A 20,347-nucleotide genomic window follows, 5' to 3' on the forward strand; every position below is an offset into this window, starting at 1 on the left:
AATGTCAAAATTTTATTCTTTGTTATGGCTGCATAATATTCCATTGTATGTATATTTATACCACATCTTCTCTATCCAGTCATCTGTTGATGGGCACTTAGGTTGCTTCCATATCTTGGCTGCTGTAGATAATGCTGCTATGAACATTGGGGGCATGCATCTTTTCGAATTAGTGTTTTCGTTTTCTTCAGAGATATACCCAGGAGTAGAATTGCTGGATGATACGGTAGTTCTATTTTTAGTTTTCTGAGGAACCTCCATACCTCCATACTGTTTTGCACAGTGGCTGTACCAATTTACATCCCCACCAACAGTGTACAAGGGGTCCCTTTTCACCACATCCTGGCCAACATTTGTTATTTGTGATCTTTTTGCTGATGGCCATTCTGACAGGTGTGAGGTGATATCTCACTGTGGTTTTGAGTTGCATTTCCCTGATGATTAGCAGTGTTGAGCTGGAGGGATATCTCCAGCTCTGTTCTTCTTTCTCGAGATTGTTTTGGCTGCTCTCGCTCTTTTGTGTTTTCATACAAATTTTAAAGTTATTTATTCTAGTTCTGTGAAAAATGCCATTGGTATTTTGATAGGTATTGCATTGAATCTGTAGATTGCCTAGGGTAGTATGGTCATTTTAACACTATTAATTCTGTCAGTCCATGAACACAGTATATCTCTCTATCTGTTTTTGTTAGTCTTCAGTTTCTTTCATCAGTGTCTTATAGTTTTCTGAGTACAGGTCTTTTACCTCCTTTGTTAGATCTATTCCTAGGTATTTAATTCTTTTTAATGCAATTGTAAATGGAATTGTTTCCTTAATTTCTCCTTCTGATAGTTCATTGTGGCAGATTTCTGTACACTAATTTTATATCCTCCAGCTTACTGAATTCATTGATGAGCTCTAGTAGTTTTTTTGTGTCATCTTTAGGATTTTCTAAGTATAGTATCATGTCATCTGCAAACAATGACACTTTTACTTCTTCCTTTCCAATTTGGATTTTTAAATTTCTTTTTCTTGTCTGATTGCTGTGGCTAGGACTTCCAATACTTTGTTGAATAAAAGTGGCGAGGGCTTCCGTGGTAGCGTAGTGGTTGAGAGTCTGCCTGCCAATGCAGGGGACACGGGTTTGAGCCCTGGTCTGGGAGGGTCCCACATGCCGTGGAGCATCTAGGCCCGTGAGCCACAACTACTGAGCCTGTGCCTCTGGAGCCTGTGCTCTGCAACAACAGAGCCCGCGACGGTGAGAGGCCTGCACACCGTGATGAAGAGTGGCCCCCGCTCGCTGCAACTAGAGAAGGCCCTCGCACAGAAATGAAGACCAAACACAGCCAAAAATAAATAAATAGATTTATTAAAAAAAAAAAAGTGGCGAGACTGGGCATCCTTGTCTGGTTCCTGATCTTAGTGGAAATGCTTTCAGCTTTTCACCATTGAATATGATGTTAACTGTGGGCTTATCATATGTGACCTTTGTTATGTTGAGGTATGTTCTGTCTATACCCACTTTGTGGAGAGTTTTTATCATAACTGGATATTGCATTTTGTCAAAAGCTTTTCTGAATCTATTGCAATGATCATATGGTTTTTGTTCTTCAATTTGTTAATGTGGTGTATCACATTGATTGATTTGCGGTTGACAGCAGGGATTTTGTGTGACTCATTTTTGTGTCTCTTGAAGCTATACAAGGGCTGATAGGTAATGACTGTGGTGGTTTTAGAATATGCCCACAAATTCTTTCTTCTTGCTTCAAAAAGTGGAGCCTCATTCCCCTCCTCTTAAGTCTGGGCTAGGCTTACTAATTTGTTTCTAATGAATAGAATGTGGCAGAAATGATGTGTGACTTCTGAGTCTAGGTCATAAAAGATGTGGCCTGATCACCCCTGGATCACCAGCTCTTGGGGAATCCAGCTGCCATGTTGTGAGGACACTCAGGCAGCCCTATGGAGAGGGCCACAAGGCAAGGACCTGAGGTGGCCTGCCAACAACCAGCACTAACTTGCCAGGAATTTTCTTCTCCCAGGAGGAAAACTTCCATCTAACCTGGGAGGACATTCAAGGCTCTTACTTCCCCTGATCCATTAAAGTGGTTACAAACCACAGCTTGTTGACTTACCTTTGTTTCCTATGAGCTGAGGCACAGTGGACAAGATAGAACTGAGGCTCTCTGTCTTCTCTGTTTTCATTCAGTGTTACTGGTTGGTTTTGGCCAAGCCTGATTAATCCTGCTGAGAAAGGTGAGAAGAGATATCAACAACTCAGAATCCCCTCACCTCTCTTTGTCGAAGAGGAGCTTGTGGTCCTGGTGAACCCCAGGTTTTTTGGCATGGCTCTCACCAGAGGAAGGAGAACCTATCAAGGAGTGGTCTTCCGGGCCCCATACAGCCCTGGTGCACTGCGTGTGGGTGAGTGGTCTGGAAAGGCTGAGGGAGAAGGGTTGTTAGCCAGCAGTAATAGAAGAGCATTAAGCCTGGCTTTCTGAGCAATGCCTCCAACAGGAGAGCCCACTCTCTCTCAGCTTCCTGAGGCAGTTGGGGAAAAATGAGCAAACTAGCTGAGGGTAAAAATTTGCTTCTCCAAGAGGGCAGGGCCTTGGCAATCCTTGGCCTGCTTTCCCCATGCTGAAATCCTGCATCTTCTTTTCTTTCTTACTTGCACAATCAATACATTTTCATTGTAAAATAAACAAAGTTCAAATAATATATTTATATGGAGTAAGAAAGTGAATGCTCTCCATTATAACCTCAATCCCATTTCCTCCCCACAGGAAAGAAACTACAGCTAACAGATTGACACAGAGCCTGCCAGACCTCATGGATACAAAGGTATCACACTGTATATATGGCCCTGCAACTTGTCTGTTTGTTTCATTTGATGATAAATCATCAACATCTTTTGTTCATGTCAGCACATACAGAGCTAACCCTCTCTCTTTTCTAATAGCTTTCTAATTTCCATAGTATATGTGAGAGGAAGAGGAAAACTATGCTAAGAATAACCACTTTTCACTGCCTTCTCTGGAGTGGGGAGTGAGAGTGTTGAATGGAGCATTTGGGGGGGTTTGGGTGGGGGAGTGTTGGGGAAGGTGTTATGGAGAGCTGAGTTGCTCTTTAGAATGGGGGGGGCGGGATTTGGAGCCTCAGAGGTCATCTGGGTGGACAAATGAAAAGGGGTGAGGGGAATGCAGGAAGTCAGAGGTTGCTGGCAAGATGGAATAGAGTGCCCTGCATAGTGATCCCCCACATGCCCTCACATCTTTAGCAAGCTTACTAAATTCATGAATGAGTATATTCCTCATCTCTTGAATGTTTCCTTAGAATGACATTGCAAGGGTGCTATTACTGGGTCAAAAAGCAGAATTTCTCTACAGTTCTTGTGACATCGTTTGTTAAACTTATCCCAAAGCGCTGTAAGAATTATGCTGCTACTTATAAAATTTTACCTTTTCAAAATGTACATTAGATTAGAATATACAAATAATGACATTAAAAATGCTTATCCATGTCCCACAGAAGGTAGGGTGAGGAAGTCCTGCAATGGTGTGAAGATGGGTAAATAGAGCTCAGAAGGGAAGCAAGTCCCCTGTCACCAACTTCCTGAAGGCTGGCCTTGGTCCCAACTGGCGAAGCCCATAAGCTCATATCTGAGACCCCAGACACTCAGGGAAGCGATGGTGGCTTGCTGATAGTGGCTAGGAAACACTTGGGAAGTGGCTGGGGCACATCTGCTGGGAGTGTTAGGACCCTATCTCGTAGGAAGTCAGGACTCAGAATCAGGAGAGAAACGAGGAAGGCGTGTTCTGTCCAGAGCTGTTAAAGGCCTTTCATGACCCTTGGACTTGAACCAGGCAGAGTAGGGTGGAGAAACCCCAAATGAAAGCCAGGATGGCTCTAAGCCTGCAGTTGGGGCAACTGCCTTACACGGGATTTCCCCCATTTGCTTCATTTGCACAAGATAAGTTATTTCTCCAGTAGTTAGACAAGAAGCCTCTTCTCAACTCTACCTTGTTCTCACCAAAGTCAAACCTACGGGCATCATCCTCAGAGACCAGTTACTTCTGACCTTGGACGGCATCTTCCTTGAGGGGCTCCTGTAGTCTCTCTCCACCTTCTGGCCTTGAATTTCAGCCTCTTTGGTCTCCGTGGGTCCCAGATCCTGCATTTCTGCCCCTGTCTTGTCCTTATTCCTTTATAGGCTCAATTCCTAATAACTGCCCATCTGTTTCCTGCCTTCACAGAATTCTCATTGGCTTCTCTTAGTGCCCAGTGCCACCCACCCTGTAGAACCATGACTGAACCTGTCAGGTCCATGAATACTGGCCTCACCCTCTTGCCAAATCCTGTCAGCTGGGCCTCACCTGTTGGCCCTTGCTGGCCTGTCATCCACCCTGGCTCCTGTGTGGCCATCTGGGAGCTGCCAGGTGTTGTCTACCCCGGTGGCATGTCAGGAAGCCCATTGTGTTGACAACAATGAATTGAATGTGTCCACATGGGGAGCACGACTACCAGGCAGAGCTCACATGGGCCTGGTTCCCACGACAGAATTATTCATCAGGACTTCCCTTCTTTCTGAGGCAGTGGTGGGTGGTGCAGAAAAGAACACGGATTTCAGAGTCAGGCAGCAGAGTTCAAATCTTGGCTCCACAACTTAATACTTTGGGCAAATTTCTTAACCTTTCATAGCCTCAGAGCCCTCGTTTGGAAAAATGAGGATAAATAAAAGTACCTGACTCATTGGGTTGTTTTAGGGCTAACTGAAATAAGTGATCATGACTTATAGTGAGAAGTTTTCAATGGTAAGAGTGTTCATTTGTTAGGAATGTCATAACAAAGTACCATGAACTGAGTGGATTAAACAACAGAAATATGTTGTCTCACAGATCTGGAGGCTAGAAGTGTGAATCAAGATGTCTGCAGTGTTGGTTCCTACTGAGTGCTGTTTGGCAAGAATCTATTCCAGGCCTCTCTCCTTGGTTGTAGATGGCCATCTTCTGTGCCTGTTCACATGGTGCTCTCCTGTGTGTGTGTGTGTGTGTGTGTGTGTGTGTGTGTGTATCTGTCCATATTTCCCTCATTATAAGACACCAGTCATTGAATCTGGCCCACCCTAGTGACCTCATCTTAACTAATTACATCTGCAACGATCCTATTTCTAATATGGTCACATTATGAGGTACTGGGGGTTAGGACTTCAACCCATAACAGTAAATTATCATTATTTGTCAGGAGCTCTTATAAAGCTCTGATAACTGATGGGATTTTAGTGGAATTCAATGGTAACCATTCAACCTTCTAAGTGAACTGCGTTCTACCGAGATACCTATTGTATCAGTCACTCACTGGTAGTGGCAGGTTTGTGGGGCCCCATAAGCCTCCAGGTTTGTGTGTAGGAGCTCATCTTACAGAGGTTTTTATTTTTCCCTTTTCCCTGAGCAGCGGTGGCAGTGGTGGTCGGGTGGTGGACTCCCAATTGTCACACAGGCTATCCCCGAGCCTGCTGTGCATGCTGGAACCCTAGGGCTAGGGCCAAGGCCAGATCCTCTGTTCACCTCCTTTTCCTCCTACCTCCAACCCAAGTCACTAGGAAGAAGCTTCCTGCCTCATGGCAAATTCCCACATCTCCGGGAATTCGTTCCCTGAGAAGTTCAGGGGATGACAGCTCACGACTCCCTCTGTTCTGTAGGAAACCTGGGTTCCTATGGGAGGGCAGGAGTGCAAGCAGTGCCCAGAGCTGACAACTGGGCCTTCTTTATGCCAGACCAGAGGAAGTGGGGAAGCTGAAAGCCAAAGACGTCAGGGCTTGTGCAGAGCGAAACAGAAGCCTTTTCATGACCTCTATCACTTCTGCACACCTCAAGCCATCTTGATGCTGTTCACGGGAGTGCAATGTAATGTCATAGCTGGCTCTCCCTGCCCCTCCTCCAAGAGAGCCATATTATGCCCTGAGAAGGACACACGAATGTGGGTGCTTGAGTCTGGGCTGCATGCTTCTGGCATTAACGTCTCAGCATCTTAACACCCAGGTGACCTGGGTTCGGACAGTTGTTGTGTCTGCTTCTCACCAGGTCAAGGCTCTGTCTCTGAACACTGCGGCAGGATTTATGTGGCTGGAGACAGTAGTGAGCCCTTGGGATGTGGCACGCCTAGGGGCACTGCGACTTCCTCCCCAGCCTCATTCTTGAGGGCGTGCTGGCTTTGTGAGGACACAGGGCCAGGATCTCTATTCTTTCTTTCTTCTATTAACTGCCCCAGAACTCCCTGTCTAATTTCATCCTCTAGATAAGTTCAGCTTCAGCAAATATTTATTGAATACACACACCATGCTAGCAATTTAATACATGGCACTGCCCTCAAAGAGTTTTCATTCAAATAAGGGTTAAACTGAAAACACAGGCAGAGAGTGACAAGGATGGCTACTTAGATGATGACAAGTACTTAGAGGCAGAGAGAAATGAGAAGTTACTTCCAACTAAGAAGGCTTCATGGAGGAAGTGGAATCTAAAATATGTGGTTATGGGGCTTCCCTGGTGGCGCAGTGGTTAGGAATCCACCTGCCGGTGCAGGGGACATGGGTTCGAGCCCTGGTCCGGAAGGATCCCACATGCCATGAAGCAACTAAGCCTGTGTGCTACAACTGCTGAGCCTGTGCTCTAGAGCCCATGAGCCACAACTACTGAGCCCGTGTGCTATAACTCCTGAAGCCCATGTGCCTAGGGCCCGTGCTCCACAACAAGAGAAGCCACTGCAATTAGAAGCCTGCTCACCACAACAAAGAGTAGTCCCCGCTCACCACAACTAGAGAAAGCCCACGTGCAGCAAGGAAGACCCAACACAGCCATAAATAAATACATAAAAGAAATAAATTTATTTTAAAAAATAATAATAAAAAAATAAATAAAATATGTGGTTATGAGGAACCTAGGAACAGGACAGGAATGAAGACACAGAATGGATTTGAGGACACAGGGAGGGGGAAGGGTAAGCTGGGGCAAAGTGAGAGAGTGGCATGGACTTATATGTACTACCATGTGTAAAATGGATAGCTAGTGGGAAGCAGCCACATAGCACAGGGATATCAGCTCAGTGCTCTGTGACCACCTAGAGGGGTGGGATAGGGAGGGTGGGAGGGAGACGCAAGAGGGAGGAGATATGGGGATATATGTATATGTATAGCTGATTCACTTTGTTATAAAGCAGAAACTAACACACCATTGTAAAGCAATCATACTCCAATAAAGATGTTAAAAAAAAAAAAGAATGAGCTGTAAAGAATAGCTAGGATTTCAATGAGTGCAGAGACAAAGGAGGGCTTCAGAGGGGAAAGAATAGACTGAAAAGATAGGACGGTTGGAACATGCAGAACATTATAGGAGAACAAGAATTTAAATATGGCTCAAGCACAGGGTGGGGATCCATGTGAGACTAGAATGGGAAATGAAATGAGGAGGGAAAGTTGTGCCTGGATTGTGTAAGATCTTGATGTCCCATTGAGGGATTTAGACTTTATTCTCTAAGCAGTGAGGATGACACTGAAGAGGTTCAGACCAGCTTGAGCACCTGATCCTGACTGCGCCTTAAGAAAACTGATGGGGTAGCTTTCTGTGCAGTGGATTTGTGTGGTAGGAGTTGGGGGTAGGGAGGGCAAACTGGAGGCTGCTGCAGTAGTCCAGGAGAGAGATGAGGTGGGGCCTCAGACGTCTGGGTGGGTCAGGAGTTAGAGTGGATGAATGATTACTTACAGCAGGATAAGCAGGAGGGCTGGAGGCCAGGATTACTGCTTTCTTCCCCAAAGCCCCCAGCTGGGCAGGTGCTAGAGGAAGTGACCCAATGGCAGGTGCACACTGTGGATTCTGATTGGCATGTGTAGTGACCAAGGGGTAAGCAGCAATTGTTTCATTGTCCCTCAACAGCATGGATCTAAAGTAAGTTGGTGATGCATCTCTAGCGGTGAACCTGAGGACAGGGAAGCCCAAGTCGGCAACAGCTGGAATTCCAGATAAGTAGCCTGGAGCCAGCAGTTCTGTTATGGATCCTGCCTAGTTGTGCATTTTGACTGGGCACTTTCTTCATTCTGTTCCATACTCAGGCCCCTTGGTCAGATCAGCAAGTGTCTGGGCTACCTTGTCTTTCAGGTTTGTCCTTATTCAGGTGCCAGAGTCCAAGAGTCATGAATTCCATCCTCGGGCCTGATCCCTGTAACCTGAGCTTCTTCCCCAAAGCCTCCCAGGTTTTCCAAAACCCAAGCTTCAGTTGTAAAAAGTATATAAAAATAGCAGCTGGTCCTGTGCCCTTTGGGCATCTTTTCATATGTCTGTTGGCCATTTGTATGTCTTCTTTGGAAAAATATCCATTCAAATCTTCTGCCCATTTAAAAAATTTTTATTTATTTATTTTTAATTTTATACAGCAGGTTCTTATTAGTTATCTGTTTTATACATATTAATGTATATATGTCAATCCCAATCTCTCAGTTCATCCCACCACCACCCGCCCCTCCCTGCTTTCCCACCTTGGTGTCCATACATTTGTTCTCTACATTTGCATCTCTATTTCTGCCTTGCAAACCAGTTTATCTGTACCATTTTTCTAGATTCCACATATATGCGTTAATGTACGATATTTGTTTTTCTCTTTCTGACTTACTTCACTCTGTATGACAGCCTCTAGGTCCCTTCACATCTCTACAAATGACCCAATTTCGTTTCTTTTTATGGCTGAGTAATATTCCATTGTGTATATGTACCACATCTTCTTTATCCTTTCGTCTATGGGCATTTAGGTTACTTCCATGTCCTGGCTATTGTAAATAGTGCTGCAATAAACGTTGGGGTGCATGTGTCTTTTTGAAATGTGGGGTTTTTTTTTGACAGTTAGACCTGAGTCTTTTTATGCTAGGTTTGATCAAGAGTACACAGTCGTGGAGGAATATGATAGGTCAAGAAGTAAGAGGTAATTATAGTAAACTTGGGGAAATCTAACAAGGCCTGCTTGTTCAGATTCTTCCAGGTGTCACTTTGTCTTTGGAGACAAGGATGTTCCTCTCACTTGAGGGTTTTAATGCTTCTTTCAAGGGAGAAGGGCAGAGGAAGGTCAGAGTGACCTTCTTGCTTCCATCATTTTCTCAAATTTCTTCTTAAAATATACAGTATACCAAGATGCCATATTTTGGGGTAGTGTGTCCTGAACCCCATCAATGTGTACTATTTGAATGCTCAGTTTATAGACTTTGGCTCTCATTCATTTATTCCAAAGCATGAAGCACTTGTGGGAAACTTTTTTGTTTCTTGGGGCATATTTTCCTTCAAACTGGATTCTTCATGTATCCTTTCCTTGATATGTTTTTTCCTTTCTTTTTTTAAAATTTAATATAATTTTTTAATAGAGCAAATTCTTATTAGTTATCTATTTTATGCATATTAGTGCATATATGCCAATCCCAATCTCCCAGTTCATCCCCCCCACCCACACACACTGCTTTCCCCCCTTGGTGTCCATACGTTTGTTCTCTACATCTGTGTCTCTATTTCTGCCTTGCAAACCGGTTCATCTGTACCATTTTTCTAGATTCCACATACATGCGTTAATATACGGTATTTGTTTTCTCTTTCTGACTTACTTCACTCTGTATGACAGACTCTAGGTCCATCCACGTCTCTACAAATGACCCAATTTCAGTCCTTTTTATGGCTGAGTAATTCCATTGTATATAAGTACCACATCTTCTCTATCCATTCATCTGTTGATGTACACTTAGGTTGTTTCCATGTCCTGGCTATTGTAAATAGTGCTGCAGTGAACATTGTGGTACATGACTCTTTTTGAATTATGGTTTACTCAGGGTATATGCCTAGTAGTGGGATTGCTGGGTCGTATGGTAGTTCTATTTTTAGTTTTTTAAGGAACCTCCATACTGTTCTCCATAGTGGCTGTATCAATTTACATTCCCATCAACAGTGCAAGAGGGTTCCCTTTTCTCCACACCCTCTCCAGCATCTGTTGTTTGTAGATTTTCTGATGATGCCCACTCTAACCAGTGTGAGGTGATACCTCATTGTAGATATTTTTTAAAATTTAATTAATTAATTAATTTATTTTTGGCTGCGTGGGGTCTTTGTTGCTGCGTGCGGGCTTTTTCTAGTTGCGGCGAGCAGGGGCTACTCTTCATTGCAGTGCATGGGCTTCTCATTGCGGTGGCTTCTCTTGTTGCAGAGCATGGGCTATAGGCGCACCGGCTTCAGTAGTTGTGGCTCACGGGCTTAGTTGCTCTGCTGCATGTGGGATCTTCCTGGACCAGGGCTCGAACCCATGTCCCCTGCATTGGCAGGCAGACTCTTAACCACTGTGCCACCAGGGAAGTCCCCTCATTGTAGTTTTGATTTGCATTTCTCTAATAATTAGTGATGTTGAGCAGCATTTCATGTGCCTCTTGGCCATCTGTATGTCTCGTTTGTTTGTTTGTTTGTTTTTGCGGTATGCAGGCCTCTCACTGTTGTGGCCTCTCCCGTTGCGGAGCACAGGCTCTGGACGCGCAGGCTCAGAGGCCATGGATCATGGGCCCAGCTGCTCCGCGGCATGTGGGATCTTCCCGGACCGGGGCACGAACCCGTGTCCCCTGCATCGGCAGGCGGACTGTCAACCACTGCGCCACCAGGGAAGCCCTTGTTTTTTAATATCGAGCTGCATGAGCTGTTTATATATTTTGGAGATTAATCCTTTGTCTGTTGATTCGTTTGCAAATATTTTCTCCCATTCTGAGGGTTGTCTTTTTGTCTTGTTTATAGTTTCCTTCACTATGCAAAGGCTTTGAAGATTCATTAGGTCCCATTTGTTTATTATTACTTTTTATTTCCATTACTCTAGGAGGTGGGTCAAAAAAGATCTTGCTGTGATTTATGTCAAAGTGTGTTCTTCCTCTGTTTTCCTCTAAGAGTCTTATAGTGTCTGGTCTTACATTTAAGTCTTTAATCCATTTTGAGTTTATTTTTGTGTATGGTGTTAGGGACTGTTCTAATTTCATTCTTTTACATGTAGCTGTCCAGTTTTCCCAGCACCACTTATTGAATAGACTGTCTTTTCTCCATTGTATATTCTTGCATCCTTTGTCATAGATTAGTTGACCATAGATGCATAGGTTTATGTCTGGGCTTTTTATCCAGTTCCATTGATCTCTATTTCTGTTTTTGTGCCAGTACCATATTGTCTTGATTAGTGTAGCTTTGTAGTATAGTCTGAAGTCAGGGAGTCTGATTCCTCCAGCTCCATTTTTTCCCTCAAGATTGCTTTGGCTATTCAGGGCCTTTTGTGTCTCCATATAAATATTAAGATTTTTTGTTTTAGTTCTGTAATAAAAGCCTTTGGTAATTTGATAGGGATTGCATTGAATCTGTGGATTGCTTTGGGTAGTATAGTCATTATCACAATACTGATTCTTCCAATCTAAGACCATGGTATATCTCTCCATCTGTTTGTGTCATCTTTTTTTTTTTTTTTTTTTTGTGGTACGTGGGCCTCTCACTGTTGTGGCCTCTCCTGTTGCGGAGCACGGGCTCTGGACGCACAGGCTCAGCGGCCATGGCTCATGGGCCTAGCCGCTCTGCGGCATGTGGGATCTTCCTGGACTGGGGCACGAACCCGTGTCCCCTGCATCAGCAGGCGGACTCTCAACCACTGTGCCACCAGGGAAGCCCCTGTTTGTGTCATCTTTGATTTCTTTCATCAGTGTCTTATAGTTTTCTGAGTACAGGCCGTTTACCTCCTTAAGTAAGTTTATTCCTAGATATTTTTTTTTTGTGGCAAAGGTGAATAGGATTATTTCCTTAATTTATCTTTCTTATCGTTCATTGTTAATGTATGAGAATGCAAGAGATTTCTGTGCATTAATTTTGTGTCCTGCAACTTTGCCCAATTCAATGATTAGCTCTAGTAGTTTCCTGGTGACCTCTTTAGGATTCTCTATCTATAGTATCATGTCATCTGCAAACAGTGACAGTTTTACTTCTTGTTCTCCAATTTGTATTCCTTTTATTTCTTTTCCTTCTCTGATTACAGTGGCTAGGACTTCCAAGACTATGTTGAATAATAGTGGTGAGGGTGGACAACCTTGTCTTGTTCCTGATCTTAGAGGAAATGGTTTCAGTTTTTCACCATTGAGAATGATGTTGGCTGTGGATTTGTCATATATGGCCTTTATTATGTTGAGGTAAGTTCCCTCTATGCCCACTTTCTGGAGGGTTTTTATCATAAATGGGTGTTGAATTTTGTCAAAAGCTTTTTCTGTATCCATTGAGATGATCATATGGTTTTTATTCTTCAATTTGTTAATATGGTGTATCACGTTGATTGATTTGCGTATATTGAAGAATACTTGCATCCCTGGGATAAATCTCACTTGATCATGGCGTATGATCCTTTTAATGTGTTGTTGGATTCTGTTTGCTAGTATTTTGTTGAGGATTTTTGCATCTATATTCATCAGTGATATTGGTCTGTAATTTTCTTTTTTTGTTGTATCTTTGTCTGGTTTTGGTATCAGGGTGATGGTGGCCTCATGGAATGAGTTTGGGAGTGTTCCTCCCTCTGCTATTTTTTGGAAGAGTTTGAGAAGAATGGGTATTAGCTCTTCTCTAAATGTTTGATAGAATTCACCTGTGAAGCCATCTGGTCCTGGGCTTTTGTTTGTTGGAAGATTTTAAATCACAGTTTCAATTTCCTTACTTGTGATTGGTCTGTCCATATTTTCTGTTTCTTTCTGGTTCAGTCTTGGAAGGTTATACCTTTCTAAGAATTTGTCCATTTCTTCCAGGTTGTCCATTTTATTGGCATAGAGTTGCTTGTAGTAGTCTCTTAGGATGCTTTGTATTTCAGCAGTGTCTGTTGTAACTTCTCCTTTTTCATTTCTAATTTTATTGATTTGAGTCCTCTCCCTCTTTTTCTTGATGAGTCTGGCTAAGGTTTATCAATTTTGTTTATCTTCTCAAAGAACCAGCTTTTAGTTTCATTGATCTTTGCTATTGTTTTCTTTGTTTCTATTTCATTTATTTCTGCTCTGATCTTTATGATTTCTTTCCTTCTAACTTTGGGGTTTTATTTGTTCTTCTTTTTCTAGTTCCTTTAGGAGTAAAGTTAGACTATTTATTTGAGATTTTTCTTGTTTCTTGAGCTAGGATTTTATTGCTATAAACTTCCCTGTTAGAACTGCTTTTGCTGCATCCCATAGGTTTTGGATCATCGTGGTTTCATTGTCATTTGTCTCTAGGTAAGTTTTGATTTCCTCTTTGATTTCTTCAGTGATCTCTTGGTTATTTAGTAGTATATTGTTAAGCCTCCATGTTTTTGTGTTTTTTACGGTTTTTTCCCTGTATTGATTTCTAATCTCACAGCGTTGTGGTTGGAAAAGATACTGGATATGATTTCAATTTTCCTAAATTTACTGAGGCTTGATTTGTGACCCAAGATGTGATCTATCCTGGAGAATGTTCCATGTGCACTTGAGAAGAAAGTGTAATCTTCTGTTTTTGGATGGAATGTTCTATAAATATCAATTAAATCTATCTGGTCTATTGTGTCTTTTAAAGCTTGTGTTTCCTTATTAATTTTCTCTCTGCATGATTTGTCCATTGGTGTAACTGAGGTGTTAAAGTTCCCCACTATTATTGTGTTACTGTTGATTTCCTCTTTTATAGCTGTTAGCATTTAGCCTTATGTATTGAGGTGCTCCTATGTTGGGTGCATAAATATTTACCATAGTTATATCATCTTCTTGGATTGATCCCTTGATTATTATGTAGTGTCCTTCCTTGTCTCTTGTAACATTCTTTATTTTAAAGTCGATTTTATCTGATATGAGTATTGCTACTCCAGCTTTCTTTTGATTTCCATTTGCATGGAATATCTTTTTCTATCCTCTCACTTTCAGTCTGTATGTGTCCCTAGGTCTGAAGTGGGTCTCTTGTAGACAGCATATATATGGGTCTTGTTTTTTTTATCAATTCAGCGAGCCTGTGTCTTTTGGTTAGAGCATTTAATCCATTCACATTTAAGGTAATTATCAACATGTATGTTCCTATAACCATTTTCTTAATTGTTATGGGTTTGTTTTTGTAGGTCCTTTTCTCCTCTTGTGTTTCCCACCTAGAGAAGTTCCTTCAGCATTTGTTGTAGAGCTGGTTTGTTGGTGCTGAATTCTCTTAGCTTTTGCTTCTCTGTAAAGCTTTGGATTTCTGTTAAATCTGAATGAGATCTTTGCTAGGTAGAGTAATCTTGGTTGTAGTTTCTTCCCTTTCATCACTTTAAATATATCATGCCACTCCCTTCTGGCTTGTAGAGTTTCTGCTGAGAAATCAGCTGTTAACCTTATGGGAGTTCCCCTGTATATTGTTTGTCGTTTTTCCCTTGTTGCTTTTAATAATTTTTCTTTGTCTTTAATTTTTGTTAGTTTGATTACTATGTGTCTTAGCGTGTTTCTCCTTGGGTTTATCCTGCCTGGGACTCTCTGAGCTTCCTGGACTTGGGTGGCTATTTCCTTTCCCATGTTAGGGAAGTTTTTGACTATAATCTCTTCAAATATTTTATCGAGTCCTTTCTCTCTCTCTTGTCCTTCTGGTATCCCTACGATGCAAATGTTGGTGCATTTAATGTTGTCCCAGAGGTCTCTTAAGCTGTCTTCATTTCTTTTCATTCTTTTTTCTTTATTCTGTTCTGTGGTAGTGAATTCCACCATTCTGTCTTCCAGGTCACTTATCCGTTTTTCCACCTCAGTTATTCTGCTATTGATTCCTTCTAGTGTATTTTTCATTTCAGTTATTGTATTGTTCATCTCTGTTCTTTAATTCTTCTAGGTGTTTGTTCTTTAATTCTTCCAGGTCTTTGTTAAACATTTCTTGCATCTTCTCAATCTTTGCCTCCATTCTTTTTCCGAGGTCCTGAATCATCTTCATTATCATTATTCTGAATTCTTTTCTGGAAGGTTGCCTATCTCCACTTCCTTTAGTTGTTTTTCTGGGGGTTTATCTTGTTCCTTCATCTGGTACATAGTCCCCTGCCTTTTCATTTTGTCTATCTTTCTGTGAATGTGGTTTTTGTTCCACAGGCTGCAGGATTATAGTTCTTCTTGCTTCTGCTGTCTGCCCTCTGGTGGATGAGTCTATCCAAAGGCTTGTGCAAGCTTCCTGATGGGAGGGCCTGTTGGTGGGTAGAGCTGGCTGTTTCTCTGGTGGGCAGAGCTCAGTAAAACTTTAATTCGCCTGTCTGCTGATGGTGGGGCTTAGTTTCCTCCCTGTTGGTTTTTTGGCCTGAGGCGACCCAGCACTGGAGGCTACAGGCTCTTTGGTGGGGCTAATAGCGGACTCCAGGAGGGCTCATGCCAAGGAGTACTTCCCAGAACTTCTCCTGCCAGGTTTCTTGTCCCCGCAGTGAGCCACAGCCACCTCCTGCCTCTGCTGAAGACCCTCCAACACTAGCAGGTAGGTCTGGTTTGGTCTCTTATGGGTCACTGCTCCTTGCCTCCAGGTGCTGATGTGCACACTACTTTGTGTGTACCCTCCAAGCGTGGAGACTCTGTTTCCCCCAGTCCTGTTGAAGTCCTGCAATCAAATCCCACTAGCCTTTGAAGTCTGATTCTTTGGGAATTCCTTCTCCCATTGCCGGACCCCCAGCTTGGGAGGCCTGACATGGGGCTCAGAACCTTCACTCCAGTGGGTGGACTTCTGAGGTATAATTGTTCTCCAGTTTGCGAGTCACCCACCCAGTGGTTACGGGATTTGATTTTATTTTGATTGCGCTCCTCTTACCAACTCACTGCAGCTTCTCCTTTGTCTTTGGATGTGGGGTCTCTTTTTTGGTGAGTTCCAGTGTCTTCCTGTCAATGATTGCTCAGCAGTTAGTTGTGATTCTGGTGCTCTCGCAAGAGGGAGTGAGCGCATGTCCTTCTACTCCGCCATCTTGAACCAATCTCTCTCTTCTGCCCATTTTTTAATTGGGTTTTTTGTTTGTTTGATGTTGAGTTGTGTGAGTTCCCTTCTGTAAGTAGTTGTGATTGTGGTGTGCCTTTGGGAGGAGGTGGGATCAGGCTCTTCCTACTCCACCATCTTGGCCACATACCAGCAATCTTTTACAAGTAATGGCAGGGACTGGTTTTTGAGAGAAGTTATAGGCATTTGGGGGATTCCAAAACTTCTATTTCACATGAACTCATTAGTCTTTTTTTGGGAGGGGGGGGCTTTCATTATTTAAGGCAGTGGTTCTCAAATTTCAGTGGGAATTTCTTAGAAACCTTGTTAGAAATGACAGATTTCCCTGCACTACCACCTCCAATCTGGGGTAGAATCCAGGAACATCAATTTAAAGCATGCACAGAAGGTGATCACATGTTGAGAAACACTACTTTAGGAGAAGACTTCCAGATGTAAGCCTGCCTTGATGGAGTAATTAGGAGAGGATATACAATACCAATTTCATAGAATTGTATTTTTATTTATACAAGGGATTTCGTTGAATGCAAAACCAAATGCAATAGGATTTTTAGGTTATCAGGAGACTTTTCTTTTAAATACATTCACAAATCAGAAAAGAAATCTCTCACTGAGTGTTTTCCTAGTTTTGGTTCAAAGCATATGGTCACCCTTCTAAGGGTAAACTTTAGCATGCCATTTGTTCGGATGAAATGATAATTGCTGACTCTCCAAATGCCAAGTGTGGGGCTGCTTAAGGCCTTGAACGGTCTGGGCCTGCCACAGAAAGACTCTGGCACTTGGAGTATTTTCAGTGTTTTAAAATTCCTGAGTTGTTCTTCGCTGGATAGGTTTGTTTCTAGAAATGGGAACCTCTCCTTGTGAATTAGGACAAGTTAGCCTTCTCCTTGCTGTACATTTGCTGCAGGGTGTGCTTTGGGCTCTGCCCCTCTTGCCTCTTTTCTAGCAGAGCTGGACGCTCCCAGTGTGGGAATGGTGGCAGAGAGTTGCAGCCAGAGATGGACTTGAGGAGGGGAGGTGACCATCCTTGGCAGATGAGGGAGGGGTGTGGAATCCAGGACACTGCAGAGCAATCTTGACCTTTAGGGCTGGACCTGAAGGACCAGGTTAAATTTTGACTTTCAGGATGTGGAGACAGAGAATGGGAATCTTTCTTTGGAGAGGCTCCTGGTGCTACAGTAGCAGAGGGAGTGTCCAAGAGAAAAACAGGCAAAGACAGAAAAATGGGGTCAAATTAGAGGAGGAAAAGGGACTGAAGTGATGAGTATCAGAGGGAGGTAATCAAATGTGGTTTAGGGAGAAAATTCTGGAGTTAGAGAGGTTTGGGTTTGAATCAGAACTCTACACCTGCTAACTCTGTACACTTGGAAAGGATACTTCACCTTTATAAATCTTAATTTCTGTAAAATAGGGGTAATAATACTACCTACTGATAAATTCCTGTGTGGATTAAAGTAATTCATATGAAGTGCTTAACAGAGCTTATCTGGCCTGTGGTTACTATTGATTGACTGCTAACTGTTACAACCATAAGCCACTTTCTTGATTTTGCATATAATTGTTATGAACTGCCTTCCCAGCTTGGAGTACAACTAAAATCATCTTCCTTAAAAATTTTAAGCACCCGCATGCCTGTCTTTTAGCAGGAAGTCCAGTATCTTCCACTGGAGGTATTTTTTTTTCCCCTTGAATTTTCTAATAACCTCAGAGCCTTACTCAGTCCAAAGGGACAGTCCTGCCTCCAAATGCTAGGCAGAGAGAAGACCCTAGAGTCTCATTGGTCCAATGATGATTTTGCTGCCCCTGTTTTTGTTGCCATCATATGGTGTCATAGTTGAAAACATGTCTCAAGTAGTTGTGGATTGTTGCCATAAAAATGCCCTCACTATTCTAGAATTCTCTGTGGTAGATTGTCTCTACCCTCCTTGTAAAAGGATTGTATTTCTCACTCCACTGCTCTCCAGCTTGGCCCTATGACTTGCATTGGCCAGTGAGATGGAAGTAACATGTGCTGCTTCTAATCAGAAACTTCAAGAGCCATCACTCTCTCTCTTTCTTCTGCCACAAAAATGGCAATGTGGGGTTGCTCCTTCACTTTGAGTCCTGGAGTGAAGAGTTTATGGAGCAGAGCTACAGCCAAACCATAGCCAGCATGTAATATGACTAAGACATAAACCTTTACTGTTGTAAGCCACTGAGACTTTGGAAATTTTTGTTACTGTAGTGTAACCTTCTCTAGCTGACTGATATAACCTCTTGGGTCACAGGAGTGTCTCTTATTTAGGTTCTAGAGTTACAGCTCTTTTAGTTCATACATTTGACTCAGGCATTACACCCAAAGCACACCACCACGTCAGGATGGCTTGGTTGAGAGGGACCTGCAGCCTCAGCTGCATGCTCCACCAAACCCCACTTCCCTCGTCCGTGACCACTTAGGCTCTTATCACGAGCTAGATCACCCTCATGATGTGTTCCCCTCTGGGGCCCTTGGTATCCCTTTCTGCTCACAGATTCCAATTGGTGCCCTCCCAATATGTCAGTGAGATTGTAATAATGTTCCTGCAAAAGGAAAGGGTCAGGGGCTCAATGCCCTTGTCTCCTATGCAGATTTACCACAGTAGATATATCACAGATGTTTGGGAGAGGTAGTCTTTGTCAGGCTACAAGAGTTTCTTACATCTCTTTCCCGTGCACGAGTACTTATTTGCCTTATATTTGTTAGGGGAGGTCACTCAGCTGATTTTTTCCCCACAGTAGGTACAATCTACCCCAGTGTAGTTTGCTATTCCCACTTCTAACCATAGCAAAAACTATAGGGTTTTTTTTTTGAAATTTACATTAACAGTCCCTCTGTTATATGTAGATGTTATATGGAGGTCTTATTGAGAGGATCTGGGGGCAGAGGGAAGACGTAAATGCGTCACAATGAGGCAGCATCATTTGTCCTACCCCATTCTCCTTTTTCTCCTTCTAAAAACTCCAAAAAATAAGATTAAACTCTGAGAGTTCAAAGAATTACTCTAATGCAACATGAAAGGAGAGATCACTCAGGTCTTCATATTAACACAACTAGTGAAGGTATGTGAAGGGTCCAAGGTCAGCAGTGGATCTTTTAAGCAGGAAGGAGGAGGGCAGACTTAGCCGGACTCAGGGAGAGGAGCTCTTGATACAGGGAGTGGAGTCCTTTCAGTCACTGGTGTCTGTTCTCCCTCTGCCAGAGGGTGTAAGCAACCAAATAGCATTTTAGAAGTGTGTCTCTGGCTGCTCTGGGGGGACTGGATTGGATTAGACAAAGGCAAGAGTAAAGACAAAGAGACTCATTAGCAGGAAGTAGAAAAGAAACAAGTTTATTGGATGAATGAATGAATAAATGAATATTGAGATGTGGATTTTAAGCTATGGCTTGAGTCCCTACTCTAGCCGAAGGACATTCTCTGCAGTGTGTGTCATGTTCCCTAAGGACTGTGATGGGTCTTCAGACTTCTAGAAGAGTAAAACCCTTCCCTATTGCTCTCCTATTGGCGTTTCTGGAGCTTGATCGCCAGCTGGTATCAAGTCTGGTTCTGTGCTTTGGCACACTCCCCTTCTTCACCTCTCGTAGTTCTGAGATGTGTCTTGCTTAATAGCAGACAATACCTTTTCTCAGAGCCTTTCTGGTTCACATGATATTTTTAGCCCATCAGAATCTCCACCCCACCCCCTATATCCACATTTGAAGCACAAGCAGATTCCTGTGGGTCATGGGTGACAGCCTCCATGCAGAGCCAAGGTTGCTGCCCAAAGCTATGCATCTTCCAGGGGGTAACTTCTCCGCTCAGTCCCTTACTGCTCTTAGGGAACCCGTCACCCAGGTGCCCTGCCCTCAGGGTCCTGCCGTATAGTTTTCCATTCCCAGAATGCTTTCAACATTCAGGAAAAAAAACAAAAACAAAAACTGAGCAGCATCCCCATCCAACAAAAATGAGGGCGGTCCCAACACCCCTCAAAACTAGCTTTTGGAGAATCCAAAACACGCAGATGTCTTTTGCTTTTAATCCAGAAGGAAGGATGATCACAAAGGAAGGCTCAGATCCAAAGTGAATTCTTTTGTCTAGTACATGGTTTATTTTAAATGTGAAAGTTCAAGCTTACAAAAACAAATGGATTGGATCGGGCATTTGTGAATTCTGAAGCATAGACATTTCTCCATGTTTGGAGGATGTGCTCAGATATTTGTTTGTGCAATTTTTGTCATTGTTGAAATAAAAGAGGTACTGAGCCTGAGGAACATTGCACCCAGAATGATGTGAAAAATAAATAAATGATGCTACAGGGCCCAGAATCCCAAGGAGGGGAAGGAGAGTAAATATGGCCCTGGTTGGTATTATCCTCATATGGCCCCAGG

General features: G+C 43.0%; 1 protein-coding gene across 3 annotated transcripts in view; it reads left to right on the forward strand.

Moving 5' to 3' along the window:
* The window catches only part of IRAG1 (inositol 1,4,5-triphosphate receptor associated 1), a 178,313-nt gene that overhangs the window by 25,073 nt on the left and 132,893 nt on the right, over window positions 1-20,347 (forward strand). For 2 of the 3 annotated variants that reach the window (XM_049713589.1, XM_049713588.1), the window contains exons 2-3: window positions 2,187-2,401; window positions 2,764-2,821. The gene's annotated coding sequence lies outside the window, so the exon portion shown is untranslated. The remainder of the gene's footprint in view (window positions 1-2,186; window positions 2,402-2,763; window positions 2,822-20,347) is intronic. The other variant, XM_033404521.2, reaches the window with a different exon arrangement.

The sequence above is a fragment of the Orcinus orca genome, chromosome 8 (assembly GCF_937001465.1).
Source record: "Orcinus orca chromosome 8, mOrcOrc1.1, whole genome shotgun sequence".
Lineage (NCBI taxonomy): Eukaryota > Metazoa > Chordata > Mammalia > Artiodactyla > Delphinidae > Orcinus > Orcinus orca.